Source organism: Tamandua tetradactyla, chromosome 8 (assembly GCF_023851605.1).
Source record: "Tamandua tetradactyla isolate mTamTet1 chromosome 8, mTamTet1.pri, whole genome shotgun sequence".
In the NCBI taxonomy this organism is placed as follows: domain Eukaryota; kingdom Metazoa; phylum Chordata; class Mammalia; order Pilosa; family Myrmecophagidae; genus Tamandua; species Tamandua tetradactyla.
In genome coordinates, this window is record NC_135334.1 from 63,659,623 (window position 1) to 63,678,920 (window position 19,298).

General features: G+C 37.4%; 1 pseudogene; it reads right to left on the reverse strand.

Annotated features, from left to right (window-relative positions):
* Positions 1-5,099: 5,099 nt before the first annotated feature.
* LOC143645115 (eukaryotic translation initiation factor 3 subunit C pseudogene) lies at positions 5,100-16,168 on the reverse strand (annotated as a pseudogene).
* Positions 16,169-19,298: the final 3,130 nt, after the last annotated feature.

The following is a 19,298-nucleotide window of genomic DNA, read 5'->3' on the forward strand; positions in this document are numbered from 1 at the left end:
TAGCTCAGGTGACTTCTTTTAAATTAACACATTAAGAAAACAATTAAAAGGATGATGTTCTTCAAATTAATTGTGCCTGACATCCATTAGTAATAGGAACCTCATTACTGCTATATGCATTTGTTAATTATTAGGATTTTAAAAGTCCTTAAACATCAAAACTGAATCCTACTGCAACTCTAAATTAAGGTTAAATTAATATAATACCTACTCTTGACTTTTATCAAACCGGAATGGATACTTTGTTTTTATCATCAAATGTAAGTTCCCCAAAGTGTATGATATATTAGGGGAATAAATAGACCAAATTGAAGATCATGAATCTTGGTTTTAGTTCCAGCTGTGCCATTCACTGACTGACTGACTTTAAAGAAGTCACTTATTCTCCTAAGATCTTCAAATGCTTTACTCTGAAGGAGAACTTTGGAATAGGTTAACTTATATACTTATTTTAATTTGAAAATCATATAATATATAAACATGCCTTCTTGATGTTAAATTTTAGACACAAGGTGGCACTATTAGTAATGATTTTTAATTTAATCCACAAATAAGACTAGGAGAATTTCTAGGTTTCTACATCCAAAGAAAATATTTAAATGTATAAAGACATTGCATTACACACACACACTCTTTTTCTGTCTTTGGGTGATTACTGTTACTTAACATCTGGGTAATTGCTGAACAATTCAGTCAACCAACTGTTTGTTTGACACCAAGATGATTGATTCATTTTTTTTTTCATTTTCATTCGAATATCTCAATGTTCAGTAGACAATCAAGACATTTGTAAAGATTTAGTGCAAGATAAAGATAATGGTATGATTTCAATATACACAGAAACTTCTGAAGAAGATAAGAAGATACATCTTTTTTTAGGATAGGAGAAAAAGTGTTAAAACGCGGGCAAATTACATAACATAGAGTTTGCTGTTAAATTTAAAAGAATGCATGCTTGTATGCAATTTTCAATTAACAGTAAAGATAAAAATTTTGGAAAATTGAAAAGTATATATCACATAGACATGAGGATTTAATTACTAATCTCCTTGGCATTTTTTTTTTTTTTTGAGGTTTTCAAACCTCTTGCTGCCATTTCCAAAAGACTCTCCACATACGCTGAGGACCTGGGAATGTTTTGCCGCTAAACCAATATTTTGATTTAATGGAATATTTTGGGAGTTAACACATTTTTCCTAAAAACTGAGTTTTTTCCTTTGTTATGATGGTTCCCAAATGAAATCTTTCATGATCAGGTTCAAATGCACTTCCTCCTCTCTAATGCTTTTCACAATTCAGTTTGAATTGACCTGTATTAAATACCTTATAAAAATCCTATACTCAAAAAATGTTGGAGATCTTAGCAATCCCCTAACCGCCCTTCCATTTCACTAAGGAGAAAACTGAGCTCCAGAGAGGAAACATAAGGACAAGAAGCTATGGGTGATAGAGACAAAAATCTAGTCTTAGAGTGTTTTCCACTATGTGCTATTATATATTTCAATATATAATTGAAGCCCTTTACAGCCCTTTCTATCTGGAGTACAAATCTCATCTCCCTTTCTGAACTATAAATTCCTTTTAGAGAATAATCCATGTTTTATCTTTCCTACTGTCTAGCATAGTATCTGATAATGTAGTTCTTCTCATTACATACATTTGAATAAATAAATAATTAAATTGAATAAACAATTATAGTAAACAAACATCCTTCAGTATTTATTTGGTCTGGCTGTAGTGCTTCACTGCAGATAATAATATATTGCAATGTCTTTTCATACCTCTATAAACCTCTCTGTGGTGAGAAGTGAGAATATTTCTTTGTTTAGATTTTATCATAGGCTACTCTGAAATGGATAGTAATTACAAGTTCTTTCTTATTCCTCAGTGTTGTCACTCTACTGACCCAATTTAAATTCTTTCAACTGAGTCAGTAGGAAAGCTGTGGGTTTATACCATATTTGTTTTAACAGACATTGACTGAGCAAGTCTGGTTTCCTAGAAAGGTCTCTGCCTGGTTAGTTAGATGACATTGATGAGTGATTTAATCTTCTTCAACCTCAGTTTGTTGCCCTGTAGCTAGGGACAATGGTAATCACTGTACAAAATTGTTTCACTGACTAGATAAGATGCTATATACAAAAGTACCAGGAACATAGGTGTTTGGCATGTCTTATTTGGACACTCTCTTTAGAGTGTAGAAGACATAAGGGATAGATAAATCAATATAAAACAGTAGCAAATATAAAGTCACTTCTCTCTCCCAATTGCTGATATAATGTTGCTAATAAGCAAACACATACGTGATGGTCTCACCAGTCTTTGGAAGCATAAATTGTAAGAACTCATATAATTCTGGCTCTTACTCTATGTTATGTATGTAGAGCCTCTACAGATCCCCCTAAATTTTTACCCAAGCATTTGTAGGGGCTCTGGGGAGGAGTTTCATGCATGCTCATGAGCAACCCCATCATTTCCTCTTCTGTTCCTCTTTTTTGCGTGTGGTCTTTGATCTCTGAGACCCGTTGAGGGTGGTGTCTCCAGTAAACCCATGCTAACCTTCCATACTCCCTGCGCCCAAGTCCAGCACAGTAGTGCTGGTGTCCAAGCTGAGGATTCAGCCTGCAGCACAGTCCACACTGTTCCTCACTGCTTCCCCAGAGCCTAGCACAGTACTAGGCACAAGGTGAGTGCCCAGTAATTTTTGTACAAAGGACAAGTGAGAGGACCAGAGACTTTCCTGAAATTCCTAATGTATTTGACCCCATTGTGTTCAGCACAGAAGGAAGGGGTCACCCTCCTCTCTTCTCACTGCTCTCCTTTCCATCTGGGTTTCAAAAACAGAATTGGTTACGATTCCATGTCTGGGAGGGATCCCTTGTGATGCAGCACCTTTTGCTTCTGCTGGCAACTCCTTCTTCAAAAAGGCCAAAAGCAAGTATAATATTCCTTATGGTGGACTTTAGGCCTGTGCCTGAGGAAAATGCTATGCTATTCTTTCCTTTTACCTTCTATTCTGGTACTGCTGCATTCCCTGCTTAACTCTGCTGACATTCTCCGTATATAAAGGAAAAGGAAGATTTATTCAATCACTTTTACTAATTTAGTGCATAAATTTCTAGACACATCTAATTTCCAAACTAGATTCAAATGCCCACTGCTGCTACTAATGAGTGTTTATTTAAAAAGTAGAAAATCAAAATTTAAAAGTATGTATTATGAATGAGAAATGAGGAAATGGTTTATCATATTTCAGGATGCAACTGTAACTAATCAAAGTAAAATGTATAGTTTTATGTGCCTTAATAAAAAATATTGCTAATAAGTGAATTTAATTTCAGAAGGTAGAAAACAAATAAAATAAACCAAAATAGGAAAGGAAAAGGGAGTTAATAAAGGTAAAAAAAAAAACTAATATAAAGCTAAAATTAAAAATAAAAATGATACATTATGGCTCTTTAGAGAAAAAAAATAATGCAAAGACAGCAAGCACCCAGCAAGCCTGATTCAGAATATTTGAAAAAATAAAATACATAATACTAGAAATGAAAAATATGAGGTACAATCGTAGATACAAATATAATTAAGCAAAGCTATAAGAAAATTTACTTGTATAAACATGCAAATACATTTGAAGTACATAAATCAAAAATTTTCTAGCAACATATGAATTATTGAAATTGGCCCAATACCCACAAAAACATATGACGTATGCTGCATTAAAAAACACAGACCCAGGGCGGGCCGCGGTGGCTCAGCGGGCAAAGTGCTTGCCTGCTATGCCGGAGGACCTCGGTTCGATTCCCGGCCCCAGCCCATGTAACAAAAAACGGAAAAACAAAATACAATAAAACAAGAAAATGTTTAAAGTTGTTTCCCTTTCTTCCTTCCTTCCTTCCTTCTATCCTTCCTTCCTTCTCTCTGTCTTTAAAAAAAAAAAAAAAAAAAAAAAAAAAAAAACACAGACCTTAACAAGTATTTTTTTTCTTTAAATCCAAAAGGCTGTATCTTAACTTTAACGTGGGGAAGCATGACAAATTATATTGGCCCTAAACAAAATAACACATTTAACTGCATGCCTATTAATAAGCAAATTTAAAAATAAAACACGTCTTATGTGGCTAGATATTATACATAAAGCTACAAGACAATAACATGCTGAGGGGAAAATGGAGCACATAAAACAGATATAGGGTTTTATTACATGTGTTTTCTATAAATGAATTTTTATGAAAGATAAATATTCTAATAGAAAAATGGGCAGCATATATGAAAAGACAATTCTGAAAGAAGAGAATGATATGTATTTGAAGATGAAAAGATCCTTAAACTCACTGAAAAAAACAGGGAAATACAAAATTAAATAAAGATGAACCGTGCATTTTTTGCCCATAACATTCACAACTTAAAACTGTTGATAATATTAATATTGTCAGGGATCCAGGTAATGAGCAATCTCAGACAGCATTAGTGAAACCATAGATTGGTAAAAATATTTTGGAGGATAACTTGAAGCCTCAATTAAAAAATGAAATACCAATCCTAATTTAGGAATCTATTTGACCAAACTAAAATCTTGGGATTATAAATTTATGTGGGTAAGAAAGCCATTTCAGCAGTATGGTAATGTTGAACAATAGTGGGAAACTTAAATGCCAATCTAGTAACAAATGGTAGATAATGTGTGCTATGTCCATTCACTGGAACCTAAGTGTTTGCCTCACAAAGCAGGGAGTTCATATATATGGACCGAATATGTTTGTTGTGAAAAAAATCAAGTTAGAAAACTATATATTTGGCAGAGGTCAATTTGAAAGTATATACATGTATGTATGAAACTCTATCTATATAACATACATAGGCCAACATATGCTTGAAATAATCAGATCAGCAAGGTTATGCATCAAATTGTCAACAGTAGTTATTTCTGAAGATTGTGATTGGAAGAATGCATGGAGAGGAGTGGAGTTTTCACTTTTTACTCAATGTACTTTCTTTTTTTATGTAACAACTCCAAGTAGACGTTTAATGACTGAGGTGTGGGTGAGGACTTAAAGGTTGAGTGGTTGAAGCCACAGGAACAGAGGTGGAGAGAGAGATCAGTAAGCTGTCTGAGGCTGCTGTTGGTGGTAGCCACCCAGGCACATATAGCCCTCATTTTTGCAGGAGCCATCCTTCTGGTACCCTGCTTCTCAGCCAGCTACAATGCCAGGTTCACTGGGCATTGGGCTTGGTGTGGTGCATCACCAGTGTCTGTGTCAGCTGATCCAGGGAGGCCATCAGCTTCTTGTTAATGATAATCTTGTTAATGAAGCGCATAGTGGGCAGGCCAAATTCAAACATGTTAGACAGTATCTCTATGCTGATGGCGTCATAGACACTGCTATAGGTGAAGAGGTAGGGCCTTGGTGACTCTTCCTGTATCTTCCTAACCAGCGTGGTGCAGACTTTGTCAGCCTCTGGGAAAAGATCCCACACTTTGCCATTCATCTCGATAACAGTAAAACTGGAAAGTTTTCCAGTCTTTCATCTTTATGACCTTGGAAGCAGCGATCACATAGTACCTTATTGTCTCAGGGGGAACCAGCAAGGCCTGTCACTCACCCACCAGCAGCTGGTGATGGAACTCATTGCTGGTCATGTATCAGCAGGCATTGCTGTCATGAGCGGCCATGTAGGGAATCTCCAGGATCATGGCAGACAACAGATAGATACGCTCAAGCAGCTTCAAGTTGATGTGCAGGTGGAAGGGCTCCTACCGATGTCATTTCACCTTCTCCTGCTCCTGGTTGTGCTCCTGCTGGCTGTGCAGCAGCAGACCCTAGCCAGAAGCTCCTTGGCCAAGCTACTTAACTTGATGTCCAGCAGGGCATAGGTGACAGAAGGCACCTATACTCAGCTGCACCATGGTGCAGTTGTATAAGATCTGCATGGTGGGTCTGCATGCTGGATGTTGTCTTGTTGATGGCTTATGAGCATGAAGTCCTGGGCTTGGTACCAGCACAAATGCAGTACATGGTAGTAGATGTGACAGAGGATGGCACATGTGTGGGTCCAGTATGTGCAGTACTTGGCATAGATGAATTTGCACAGTCTCTCCATCAACACAGCCAAATCCTCGTCCTCATTTTCTGCCTTGTCTTGCTTGAGTAGGGGGAGTGTAGTGGTAAGCTGCAGCTGATAAGCCTTATAATGAAACTTGTAATAGGTGTGGAGGATGTACCTCAAGTACATGCAGCAGATCTCCTCAGTCATGTCCTTCTCCAAGTATTTCTGTACATGCTCAATGATAGTACACCCCTGTGCCTCATCCCTCAGATTCTTCACATACTCTTGGGAGTGAGGATCAGTATTCTACATAATTTTGGTAAATTATTCATCCATCCATTCCACCAGAGTTAGGATACAGACATGACATGCAGTGGATAGTCAAAAATATTCTCCCCAACAAAGATGTTAGGGTTTGCAAAGAAAATGTCCATCAGCTCATTGATGCAGTTCAGGCACTTCTGCCACATCTCTGGCTTTGTGTATATGGCCAAATTGGTTTGTAGTCCTACAAACACAGTGATATTGTATTTAATCTTGACAATGACCTCTCCCCTAGGTTGTTTTCTAATGCAATCTGAACCAGTAGCTGTAGCAGCTCAATCTGGGCAGCATGATCAATTCCCTTCTTATCTCTTGCATGTAGAACCTCATTCAATTTCTTGATGATCACAGCATTGATGACTTCAGGTCCCTTGGCAAACATTTTTGGCTTCTCCTTCACAAGGGCACGCTACCCCAGACATTACCGTTCCCTGCCTTCATGTCCTCCTCCCCCTCATCCAGGTGCTTTGATTTCCTTTCATGCTTCTTTTTGTTTTGTCTTCTTATTTCTTCTCCACAGCCCTCTTGTCATCCTCTGTGGTGGGGGCCACTTGAAGAATTTTGAGGTTAGTGCAGTGTGTTTCCCTTCTTCTTCCTCTGAGGCTGAATCAGAAGATGTGAAATGTGTGTCTCAGTCTTCATCACCTTCTCAATCCTCTGAGTCCTCACATTCATCTTCCATCTTTATGAGGAACTTGGAACTCTCCCTAGAAGGAACTTCTGATTTCTTCTTCAGAAAAGCTGTAGCACTGACTCCATCCTTGTCCTCATCCTCATTGAAGAGCCTTCTGAATCCTCCTTGTTCTTCTCAGCATCTTCATCTGCAGACCGCTCAGTATTCTGCTTGTAATTTGTGATTTGGGGCTCAAAATGTCAGTTAAATTTCCAGATGTTCTGTCATAGGGTGCTCAGGGCCTTGGTGGTGTTCTCATTCATCCTTTTTCCCTCCCTTATCTTCCCATAGCTCATTAAGCTCATTAAGAGCCAGGATCTAGATATAGAACCGATGGACACCTTCCTTGTCTACAATACTCTCGGCCATCCCATACTCTTTTCCCAGAAGCTCAGACCCTTCCAGGTACTTGGTAGCATCCCAAATCTTTATGGCATTCTGGATGATCCACATAAGGTTGGTCAGATCCTTGAAGCTGGTCAAGTAGAGATTTTGCAGCAGATCATCTTGGTTCACTTAACCTGTGAATATGACCAATGTGCTGGAGTCACAACCTGCAGAAAATGATTGCCTCAATTCATGAGTATCTACTACGTCCCAGGCACAGCAATGAAACTTTCATACTGATTGGGAAACAATAAAAACAAAATAGTAAAAACATAAAAGGACAAGGTAATTTCAGAGAGGGTTAAGTACAGTGAAGAAGAGAAGGAGGGGCGTGGGTGATTGAAACTAAATGAATAAAGTTATGGGATCTCATTGAGGGCGTAACGTTTGATTTGAGACCTAAATAACATGAAGATCTTGTTAACAGACAGTCAGACTTGAAGGGGGGTATTTTAAGCATAAGAAATAGTCCTTAAAAGAGGAAGGGAAAGAAAGTCACATACCCAAAGCACAATAAGCTGAGAGGAGAATGTTCAAGTGGTAAAGTCAGAAGCTATATAAATAGGGTGCAAATGATGTAAGGTCTTGTAGACATCTTCAGGCATTTGCTTTTGTTCCAAATGTAAATTTTATTTTACTCTGGGACATTAAATCAGGGTCAGGGTTGGGGAGATGATGTGATTTGAGTTGTTTTTAAAAGATCTAGTTGCTAGATTGTAGGTGGGTAAGAATGGAGTCATGAAACGATTACACAGCTATTATAATGGTCTGGGAGAAAGACGATGATGAGTTGGGGTAAGGCAGATGAAGAAAAGTGTAAATAGAAATGTATGAATTTGCAGTATTTTCTTGGACTGACCAGTATTGCTATTGGGTTAGATAAGAGAATAAGAGAAAGAGAGGAAAATAGGAATTAAAGATGATCCCTAGGTATTTGGTTTAAGCAAATAGGTGGATTATTATATCATTTCATGAGATGGAAATACTAAAGGAGAAGGAATTTGTGGTTGGAGAACCAGAAGATGGTGATTCAAAAGTATTATTTATTGGTGTTAAATGTGAAATGGCTATTAGATGTCCATTGAACTATAAGACTGGAACTTAATAGTGAGGCCAGTACCTTTAAAGGACATTGATCAGTGGAATAGATAACCTAAAAGGAGAATAAAATTCTAACAGGGATGAAAAACAAGGAGCAGGTCTGGAGGCCTTTTGGTAATCAGAAATCAAGTAAACCAGGAAGAGCCAACAAATATTACTGGGGCTAGATCAGTGAGGAAGGCTTAAAAAGAAGAAACATGGTCATCTAAGCTTTAAAAAGGACTTAGAAGCTTCTTAGGAGGGGCCTGTGAGTATGACAATATTCTTAGGGCAACCTGTCCAGCTCATTAACCCCCGACCTGCCAAACACACACTTCGTTCTTCCCCTTCAGTGCTGCCCAAGCATCTTCAAAGTTCTGAAAGACAACAAAAACACTCATCTACTTCCTAAAGAGGGGAGGGGAAACTCATTGAGAAATAATCAATAGTATTGATTACAGAATATTAATCATTGAAGAAGTAATGACTGCATCTAGAGATAACATCACTGGAGTACTTCAAAAAATACAAGTCAGACTCTAAGCTTGTGACACCATTTGATATCCATTTCTTTTTAAATTCCCTTATAAATTTGTTAAAATATGATGTTAACCATCCCTCAACTTATGGCCAAATTTATTAATGTATCCTCCACCCTCACAATCTTTACCAAATGTTGGATCTGAGTAGGGAGCTATTCAATAACTTCAATTAAAGGATTTTGATATAACACATATATTAACAGCACCTACTTAGGCAAGATGTTGAGTGGAGGTTTGCATCCTTCCACCCATATATTTTGATTTTCATAGACACAGCACTATACATTGGTTGTGGAAAGGGTGGCAGGATGCTTTTTAAAAACCTAATCTATTTTACCAATATCAGATTATAAGGATTTTTTGGGTAAAAAATGTATTGTGGGATCTAAGACATCATTGACTTTGGGGCTGCATAAGGATTTTAAAAAGATAAAGTAGCAAGATAGAAGAACACCTGATGAGAGGGCCTGGGTGTTGATGTCAAAGAATATCACTCATTGCAAAGATTTGTCTTGCTGTTACCTGTGTGAGTGTACAAACACATGTAAGGACATGCTCCTCCATATGCAAACACAAATAAATCCTTTCTTTCCTTCTCTTCCTCACTACCTTTTTCCTTCATTCTTTCCTCCTTTCTCATGTATTGGTTACTACAATACAGCTGTTAATTAGCTGGTACTTATTCAGACATACTCAAGCTTGTGTAATTATGTAAACTCTGAACTTGATTTAGATGTGAAGCCTCTCCCCCAGCCCAGAGACTACATCAGACAGGAAATCTGCAGTGGTAGTGCGAGCAGAAAGGCACGTTGGCTTCCAGTTTCTTTCTATCAGTGTTTGATGTTTGCATACTTTCTAGCTGGCCCTCTTGGATAAGGCCTAAGATCATCCTATTCCAGCTCTCTTTTCTGCCTCCTAGTGCTGTTCCACAAGAAAACCATATTCTTTGATCTGTAGCACAGGCCAACCACAATACAGCAGCAGGTCTCCTTTGCCTTACCACCAAAGCATCTAACCAGACCTTCTGTTGCCATTGCATTATTCAGGTAGAAGACAGAAACCTTTTCTGACCACAGTGTCCTGACGGCCTACCCAGCTGTCGATTTGTGTTGCTTTGTTTTCAGTGTGTTGAGGTAGAGGCAAGATCAACTGCTAGTTTTTCACAGTACCTGTAAGTTGGTAGGGACTTCATCTTTTTCTTTCCCAATGATAGAGCTGTTGATAACCATTATTTTAAAGAGCACTGTAGGCTTGACTATCAAATTCACAAATATGTCTCTTTTCAATCTCCACAGTTAAGTCTCACAAAACTGCCTTGGCAGGGAAGAGAGGACTCTGTTTCACCAGTTTTTATCTTTGTAGCATAAGCAGGTACAAATTGCTTCCTCGTGCTATTACCTATGAAGGGGAGGCATGTAGGTGCATAAGTAAGAAGACACAAATAGAGAAAAGACTAATACTGAGGGCCCTCTATGTAACATTTTTAGATGCGTTATTAGCTCTAATTTCAAAAAACTACCTAAAGAAGGGTGCATTATTATCCTATTATCCCACTTTTACAGAAGAAGATAAAGATATTTCTAGATGGATGCATAAAACCACAAGATCATTAAACACCTCTTCCTCTCTGAACAGAAGTAGGGACAGTCTCACTGGTGGAATAACTGATCACATTATACCTCCTTTCAAGGCAAACCCAAGTCTATTCTCGATCCTGGGAAAGGGGACATTTTCTTTTGCAGAATTGTCTTTTCCTTTTCATCTTTTAATTTAAATTTTAAACCAAACCTTCCACTTGGTATGGAGAAAAGTTTCCTTCCCGTTGAAATAAATAACAAATCTGGGGATTTAGCCACCTGATGTTCTTTGAAATGCCAATTTCAACAGAGAAAATTAGTGTTGGAGAGCCTGGGACTAAATTTCAACTGTGCCTTTCTAAATTGTGCATGCAAATGGGCAATTAGACCTGTGATGGGTAATTGCATGCCTAACTGAACCCTTCCACAAGTAGTTTAGCAGCCGATTTCGAAGGCTGGATGTGTAGACGTCCTTGTGAATTTCCTCTCCTGCTGAAACAGCCTGTAGAGGCTCATCCTTACCTCCAGTATTCCAGCTACTTCCCAGAAAAACAAACACCACTTGAGATGATGAGAAAGAAGTTTGTGAAGAAGTGAAAACAATGATAGATGTTCGCAAAATTACTTATTTTATATGATAAAATAACAGCTGTTAGCTGTAGAAAAATTTGAAATTGCATATATAAAATGTTAAAAAAATCATTAAAAAGCCATTTATCCACCCAGAAATAATAACTTAATTTTTTTCTTTATCTTTCCAACCTTATTAATATATTCTTGGAATGTTGGTCTATGTATATATTACACACTTAGGTAACACGCTTTTTAAAATTTAATATTAAATTTAATTTATATTTTATAATTAATATTCTTCTGTAATCATTCTGTCACCTACATACTTTTCTTTTTTTAATGTGTCACAAGGTATGGAATTAACACCCGAATGTTTAATATTTAGGTTATTTCTTAATTTGTACTATTTACAAAATATGCCATTAGAGCAATGCAGTAGTAAGTATCAATGTCATTTCATTTCTCTTTGATTCACCAATTATTCTTGAAAGCACTTCCCCTTCATGCAATTCTGAATATTATCATTCTTTTCAATTTTCATATAGGTGAAAAACATCTCTACTTGTAGTGTTTTCAGTCAAATAACAAGTATGGTCATAGTAACAATCTTCCCATCTCCACCTACTGGTCTTTCGAAAATCCCTCTGTCCCCCTTTTTTTTTTTTAGATAATGTTCATTAGTTCCCTGTGAAATTACTATCCCATGGAACATAATAAAAACACCAAACTTACCAGTCCCAAATCCCTTTCCTCATACCCTGGCAAAGATAGCAGCAGGATAAAAATAATATATTCAAAAATTCATTTAATCATGCATGTTTTCTTTTATAGTATTCATATCTGCTTAAATCATAAGATATGAATTAAATTTCTTTGGAGACTTAGGAAAAAGCAAGGAGCAGTAATCTTTGTGTGCAATCTTCCTTCCTCACTTCCTTCTTTCCATCCTCCCACCCCAAATTAGATACATCTTAATATGCTCAGTGGAGTAATTATAAATATTTTGTTAATTACAGGTTTAATATCGGTGATTGAAATTGTAATTATGACTTAATTTCACAAAGAGCTGTGGTCTCAGGCTAGGTAATATGAGTATCAATAGGAAAGTCTCTTGATATACAAGGATTTATCAAAGTAGGGGTGCAGACAGCTCAGATCCCACAGGATTTAGTAAACAAGACTAATATATTTACCTTGAGATACATTTAACTTGACTAAAAGGTATTAGCGCACTGAAAAATTAACACTATTTTTTTTTTCATTTAAAACCACACTGTTATCATTTATAATAGCAGGATAAACACAAGTACATTTTATGAATATTCCAGGGAAATGATTAGCATTTTGATATCATTTTTGTAAAAGCAGCAGGAATCAAAACTCATCAATTCTGGAGTTTTAAATGAGAATGATTGTTTCATGATATGATGAATCTGCCCATATATATTACTGTTTCATAAACCACCAGAGTATTATATGCTTAGAAAAACTATATTGATAATGAATTAATTTACATGATTGATAGTAAATTAATGAACATAGCTAGACACGCTTAATTTAAATTGTTACTCTATTCCGTAAAATGTTTCATAACTGTTTTGTCAGTTTGTTGGGCTGTTATTTGTTTTGTTTTGCCTTTTTTTAGCCTTTCAAGAGTTTTAAGTTTACATTTGAACATCTAATTTAACAAATGGCATATAAATATAAACCTTAAAAAGCAACTGCTACTGATTTTGGACAAATACATTTGAAAATTACACTTTTTGAACTGTTTATATAAAATTCAGTTCATTCATTCAGTCCTCATTTAGTGAGTATTTTCATTATTTTTCAACACTTTTAATGAGCATTTCCTACACAAAAGAACAGCATACCTCAAAAGCATGTTATCTGCTTACAATATCTCCAGCCTTTTTCCAAATAGTTCTTTCTTTCAGAATTACCACCCTCCTGTCTACTAGATTTTTTTCAAATCTTTACTCACCCCAACTCTTTCTTACTTCTAGACCTTTAACCCACCTGTTGTGAATTGAATCAGGTGCCCTACAAAAGTTTTGTTTACATCTTAATCTGCATTTCTGTATGTAAATTTGTAAAGAGGCTCCTTTGAAGATGTTATTATTAATGTGTGCAAAATTAAAACACGGTTGGTCTTTATCCATATTATTGAAGACCTCGTAGCAGTAGGAACTTGGGATACGTTATGTCAGAAAAAAGCCTCAGGAGAAAGCCAGAGGTCAGAGAAAAGCACTGGAGGAGACTAAGGAGAGCAGGCGCCATGTGCTGAGGACTGCCATCATCAGAGTGCTGCCAACATTGAGAGAAAGCACAGCTGTGCAGGCGCCTTGGTTTTGGACTTCTAGCCTCCAAAACCATGAGCCAATAAAGAGCTGTTGCTTAAGGCTGCCCACTATCTGGTCTTTATCATAGTAGCAGCTCTGACAAACTAAGACAAATCCTTCCTTCCACTATTATCCTTTACCAGGTTATGTTCTATTTATTATTGCTCCAGGAAACCAACCCTGATGCCTAAGTATGGTCTTCATCCTGTGAACTTCCATAAATTCTGTACCTTCTCTACTGTAACAATTACATTATATATATATATATATATATATATATATATATATATATATATATATATATATATATATATATATATATTTCACAGCTGGTCTATGAGATTCCTGAAGGCAAGGATCATGTTTCTTTTGTCTTTTCTTTTACCTTTAGAACCAAACAGTGTCTAGCATATAGAAAAAGAAGTCAATAAATATTTGATGGATAGTCAGATAGATGGATGGGTGTTATGCTGGTTTGAAAGGATGTATGTCCCCTAGAAAAGCCATGTTTTAATCTAAATCCCATTTTGTAAAGGCAGAATAATCCCTATTCAATATTGTATGTTTGAAACTATAATTAGATCACCTTTCTGGAGATGAGATTTAATCAACAGTGGTTTAAGCTGGATTAGGTGACGACATGTCTCCATCCATTTGGGTGGGTCTTGATAAGTTTCTGGAGTCCTATAAAAGAGGAAACATTTTGGAGAATGAGAGAGATTCAGAGAGAGTAGAGCAGAATGACATAGCCATGAGAAGCAGAGTCCATCAGCCAGCAACCTTTGGAGATGAAGAAGGAAAACACCTCCTGGGGAGCTTAATGAAGCAGGAAGCCAGGAGAAAAAGCTAGCAGATGACACCGTGTTTGCCATGTGCCCTTCCAGATGAGAGAAGGGACCCTGACCATGTTCACCATGTGCCTTTCCAGATGAAGGAGAAACCATGACTGTGTTCACCATGTGCCTTCTTGGATGAGAGAGAAATCCTGAGCTTCATCAGCCTTCTTGAACCAAGGTATCTTTTCCTGGATGCCTTTGATTGGACATTTCTATAGACTTGCTTTAATTGGGACATTTTCTCAGCCTTAGAACTGTAAACTAGCAACTAATTAAATTTCCCTTTTTAAAAGCCATTCTGTTTCTGGTATGTTGCATTCCAGCAGCTAGCAAACAAGAACAGATGTGCAACAGTATGAGAAAACAAAGCATATTTGGGAATTTTTAGGAAGCAGTGTAATGAAGTGCTAAGTATTTGGTGCTAGTGAAAACATATAACCCCTGTTATCAAGGAGCTTACATCCAATAGAGGATAGAAAAACTTTAATCAAACAACTGTATAGCAAGGAAAAAAGTGACATAAGATGCAAAAAGAAAGTGATAAGTGAGATTGGAATAAATGGCCCAAACTCTAATCAGATGAGACTTCATGGTGGAGGTGACCTTTGAGCTATATTTAGAAAAATATGTGAAGGCCAAGTAGGATTTGTTTTTGGGGGATGCATGGTCCGGGAATCAAATTCAGGTCTCCTGCATGGAAGGCGAGCATTATATCACCAAACCACCCGTGCATCCCCAAGTAGGATTTTAATGTCGGGATATGAAAGGCAAGAAGAATCTGACTTGAAAGACCTGGTTTGAGAAATGAGGGAATGTTGGGTAACGTTTAGAAAACCCAGTTAGAAGTCAACTAAACCAACAATATTAAGTATAAAAACAAACAAAAGACATTGTGCTTATTGATTCAGGAGAGTGGGGTGTCATAGAAAAAGGAAAAGTAGCCACAGAATGATGTTAATGAAATAGGTGCATGAATATTTATCTATGGATTGTATTAGTTTTATATTGTTGTATAACAAATTACCACAAAATAAGGAGCTTAAGAAAACATCCTTTTATTATCTCCCAGTTTCTGTCAGTAAGGATTCTCAGTACAGGCTGAAGCTGTGTCCTCAACTCTCAGAAGTCTGCATTTCTTTCTGGAACTCGGGGTCCTTTTCCAAGTTCACGTGCTTGTTGCCCAGAATTCAGTTCTTTGAGGTTGTCGAGCTGATGTCCACGTTTTCTTGCTTGCTGTTACCTGAGGGATGCTTTCAACTTCTAGATCCTTGTCTTACGGCCTTTCCCAGCCTTCTCACAAGAGAGCAGCTTACTTCATCAAGGCCAGCAGAAAGCTCTCTTGCTTTGACTCTCTTCCTTCAAGGAAGGTCTGAATGTTCTTTTACAGAGTCTGTCTGATTAGGTCAGGCCGATCTGACATACTTGCCTTTCTGATGAACTCAATGTTAGCTGATCCAGGGAATTTAATTATAAATGCAAAATCCTTCAACTTTGTCACATAATGAAATCCATTTACGAGAGGGAAATCACTTAACATTTGCAAGTCCCACTCACACTCAAGGGGAAGGGATTATATAGTCCGGGAGTTCTGGAAGTCCTCTTAGAATGCTGCCTACCGTAAGGATCCACGGGGTTGATGCTTTTGTGACCCATCTCCATTAAAAAACAAACAAACAAAAAAAAGCAAAAATCACTAGTTAATTAAACTTCCCCAGTCCCACCAGCCCCACCTGTTTACTTACCAATCTAGGAGCTCACAAGGAAGAGACTCTGTGAACTGGAGCATCCTTGTAGCTTGTGTTAGTTTGAAAGCTGCCAGAATGGGGTATACCACAAATGGAACGACTTTTATAGAAGGAATTTAATAAGTTACAAGTTTACAGTTCTGAGGAAGTGAAAGTGTCCAAATTAAGACAATAACAAAAGATTACCTTTGCTCAAGAAAGGCTGATGGGTCAGGAATACCTCTGTCAGCTGGGTAGCCACGTGGCTGTCATCTGCAGGTCCCTTGCTCCAGGGCTCCATTGCTTTCAGCCTCTGTTCCTGTGGGGGTTCTGCTCTTTACCTCTCTGGGGCTGATTATCATCTCTTGGCTTCCCTTGGCGCTCTCCAGGTTCTGGCTTGTTTAACATCTCATGGTGATGTCTGCTGGGCTTCAAGCATCTCCAAACATCTATGTCTCTGTTCTCCAAATGTCAGCATTTGTGTCAACTCTGCTGTGAAGTTTCTGTCATCTCTTTCTCTGTCAGCTCTGAGGCTTCTCCAAAATGTTTCCTCTTTTGAAGGATTCCATAAACTAATCAAGACCCACCTGGAACGGTTAGAGTCACATCTCCATCTAATCAAAGGATCTCATCCACAATTGAGTATGTCACATCTGTTTGGTGGTAATCTAATCAAAAGTTTCCAACATATGGTATTGAATTAGGATTAGAGAGGTTTTTGTTGATTAAGGCAACCTTAGGAAGCCACCTAGTCATTTTCTGTGGAAATACCCTATCTGAGATCTCTAACTACCATTTATCATTTCATGATTATTTTAAATTAATTTTCTGTCCTTCACTTTCCCATTTCTACCCCTGGGCGGATCATGGACTACTCAAGGTCAGGAAACTTGTCTTCCTTGATTAAGTCTATCCCCAGTAGTTAGAATAGTGCTTGACATGTAGCAGATGTTTTACGAATACTTGTAAACAAACGAGAATAGGATGCATTGGCGACTACCTGTCAAGACTTTAATATAGTGCATCAGAAATATAACCAGAAAGCATTTGGGGTCCAGTTCACAGTGACATAGAGACAGCTTGTTGAAGAGAAAGAACACTTGTCTGACCTTTGAGACACAGGTTGAATCTTGACTCTGCCACTAAGTTGCTTGACTGTGGATAAGGATAAGAAAGGTCTTTCAGAGCCTGGAGTGAAAAAGGCAGAAATAGTTATGAATACTTCTATGTAGAAAGCCTGTCATATATTATTATCCCGGTTTTATGGACCAGAAAACTGAGGGTTAGAGAGATTAACCCATGATGTGATTGCTACGTGGAAGAACTGGAGTTTGAGCACACATTTTTTTTGCCTAAAAAGTCACAGCCCTGACATTCTGCAATCATGAAATTCATTATCTTCTATAGACTTTCCCTTTATCAGGCTTCCATCATTTTTTTTTTTTCTCAAACAGCTTTTCTAATTTTCAGGAAGGAGAAGAACAGTGCACATCAAGTGGAGATTCTCAATTCAAGTGCTTTGGGAATGGATGACTTTGATTTTTTCTTGGTTAGATTTTTGTTGTATTAGAAAAAAAGGAATGAAGGGAACGAGTAATAAGCAGAGGTAATATCTACAGAACTGACTTTTCCATTATCCTTGAGGATTTATACTCTTTAAAAACTGCCTAGTTTGTCTTCATCTAAGCATTTTATGTTTTCAATCTCTGACTGTTTTGCATGTTAAATGCTTTCTAAATGATTTGTAAGGTTGATATTTAAACAACTCTTACACCGGTGAATCACACAGTTCACTCTTTTGAAAAGTCGTCTTTTTTTTTTTTTTTCCATTTTGGTATCTTTATTTAGATGTCAAATTATGCTCGTGTTGCCAATGTTAATTCACCAGCAAACAGCTATTATGTTACATACGCCTATTTTACTCTTCTGCAATTCTGATTCAGTGAAAAACTACCTCTTGCTCATTTCAGTTACTGTTTTTGGTCTGTTTTGTGATTTTTGGTTTTGGTTGTTGTTCTTTAAGTTCCAGACATGACTTTGATTAGTTGAAACAATTTAAAAGCAAAGATATTTCTTAAATGCATAAGAGTCACAGTGACATGAGCAAAAGCTGTTTTGGGCTGAGGTTGAATAACTGCTCTGAAATGCCCTTGACTGTGAGGGTTTTCTTTCTTTTTTTTTATTTTTTTTATTTTTAAGCAAGTGAGGTTCATTGAGAGAATTTGAAAGACAGATGCTTATCACTACAAGAACTTTTGAAGAATGTATGTGGCTTCTGTGGTTTCTTCATTTAACTTCCTATTCCCTTCCTTGTGAATAATGATAAGGATAATAGTGCAGTAACAATAGGTAACATTATGAGGCAGTGTTATTAACCTCAGTTTCTATGTGAGGAGAATAATATTCAGAGAGGTCGAGTAACTTTAACTAACAGGTGGTTGACTGATAGTTCTAACAATAAAGTTTGAGCTTCCACACAGAAAGAATCTAAGCTTTTAACCACTGTGCTTTACATGTCATGGTCTGCCCTGGTGTCAGCTACCCTTACTTGTCTGTTCCTGGTTTGGCCTACCCAATATTTTCCTTTCTTTCATTCAAGAAACATATATCAGGCATCTAGAGTAAAGCATTAGAGTTACAGCAGTTAATAAGCCTATCAACCTTTAAGCTCCTCAGAGGTTAATCATGCTAGAGTTGGGGGCACATGTGTAAACAAGAGGTTAGACCAGAAATCTTTGCAATTACAACATAGTCCTTTTCAAGATTTCAAGTTTTTAGACTATTTGTTGAATCAATATGTGCTGGCAAGGAGAAAAGGAGAATGATGATAGAATGCTAACTATGTGCTTAGCATTGTGCTCAGTACTTGTGTGAATTCAGGAAACACAGGTTTAATACAAATGATGCTTCTTGCTCAGGTAGTGAGTGTTCCTGGTTGGGAAGTTCTCCTCAAAGCTGTGCCCAGTGACCCTGGCTCCCAGCGTCTTGTGACTCTGTCATCTTCAATTTGTGATTTCTAAGATCTCCTCTGTGACCTCCTCTGTTTCATTCCACAGAAAGGGAGAAAGAGCAGGGAGGATTGCATATGAGAGGCTTTTATGGCCCAGGCTTGAGAGGGTCCTTGTGTTTCATTGGCTGGAATTCAGTCACCTTATGACAACCAAATAGGAAGAGAGGCTAGTAATGTAGTCT